General features: G+C 41.7%; 1 pseudogene; it reads left to right on the top strand.

The window, feature by feature from the left end:
• The first annotated feature begins 259 nt into the window (after window positions 1-259).
• Window positions 260-1,562, top strand: part of LOC101561010 — a 5,598-nt pseudogene continuing 4,295 nt past the window's right edge.

The following is a 1,562-nucleotide window of genomic DNA, read 5'->3' as shown; positions in this document are numbered from 1 at the left end:
ATGCTTGAAGTCCCACCATTAGGGAGGCAGAAATCAAAAAGATCACTATGAATCTGAGTTGGGTAGTGAAACGCTGCACGAAAGAAAATAACAAAGAAAGAAAGAAAGAAAGAAAGAAAGAAAGAAAGAAAGAAAGAAAGAAAGAAAGAAAGAAAGAGAAAAGAAAAGGAAACACTTAAATGGTTAGTTGGAATGTAAATGTGTACAACCATTATGAAAGCAGAGAACTTCCCTCGTGCCTTGGGCCCTCCATATCCGAATGACCCCAGGCTCTGCGAGTGTGGGGGAGAGCTTCTGCTCTATCCTGCGCCAGCCCACTGCTCCAGGCCCAGGCCTGCCGCGTGAGAGAGTCGCTTCCCTGCATTCTTCAGACCACTCCAGACCACCCCTGCCTGACCAGACCCAGCGCAGTTTGCCATCTGAGTAAGAACTGCTGCTGCGCTCTTGGGAGTCCTGCAGACCCACCAAAACACAACACAGGTGAGTGTGTGAGAGAGCTTCTGGGCTCTCTCACCCCCGCTTCTCATACCCCTCCAGACCCAGCCCAGATCTAGCATACAGGCTTGAGGTAAAACCCTGCAGCTAAAGTCCCAGCAGTGAGAGACTAGGGTCAAATCCACACAGCTAATCCAGGAACAGATCATGTTACCAGAGGTGCACAGCAAGTCCACCTCCAAGGGCAACAACAGTAAGGAGCTGAGCACAGCAGCCTAACCCAAGCCAGGCACAATTGCATGAACAGAACTTGGTATATCAGTATCTGAATTTCATTAAGTGATAGCATAATTGCAACAAAGCTCTACACCAAAGGCCACAGATCAGTGTTAAACAAAATGATAAAGACAAGGAGCAAAATGCAATCTCAAGTCTCAAGGCCACTCATAACAAGTGCAGAGGACACTAGTTCAGCTGAAATAAATAAACAAATAGCGTCGGAAGTAAATAACCAAGAGCAGAAAGATACAGAGGAACTCAGAGCAGAATCAATTTCTGGAATTAAAAAAAGAAAATGCTGAATTTATAGCAGTAGACTTAAGAATCAAATGCAGAAACATTTGGAGGAAACACAATGCCCAACCAGAACAAATGCAGTGGACACTAGCGAAGCTGAAATACATGAATTAATAGCGTCAGAAGTAAATACACAACTAAAGAAAGGTTTAAAAGAACTCAAAGCAGAATTATTGTCTGAAATGAAAAAAGAAAAGTCTAAACCCACAGTACCAGAACTAAAGAATCAAATACATAAACATAAAGAAAAACCCAATCTGTTAAAAACTCTGAAGTAAAAGAATTAATAACTGCTTCTAAAGAAGACATTGATAAAAAATACAGGAAATTTAAAAAATGATGGATTCCTTGAACGAGCAATACAGAAAAGAAATAGATCGCATGAAGCAGAGTCAAAGAGATATAGAGGACCTTAAAATCTTAATTACAAGCCTGAAAAACCGTTTGAGTGAAAGTGAAGATAGAGTTTCAGATCTTGAAGATGCTGGTGCAGCTAGTGAAAAGGTAAGAAAGGATCTCTTAGAAACAACTAGGATGGGAGTGAGTGAGAC

This window comes from Octodon degus, unplaced genomic scaffold (genome assembly GCF_000260255.1).
Source record: "Octodon degus isolate 3935 unplaced genomic scaffold, OctDeg1.0 scaffold00422, whole genome shotgun sequence".
Lineage (NCBI taxonomy): Eukaryota > Metazoa > Chordata > Mammalia > Rodentia > Octodontidae > Octodon > Octodon degus.
Note: the sequence above shows the minus strand (reverse complement) of the source record. Positions and strands in the feature narration are given on the sequence as shown.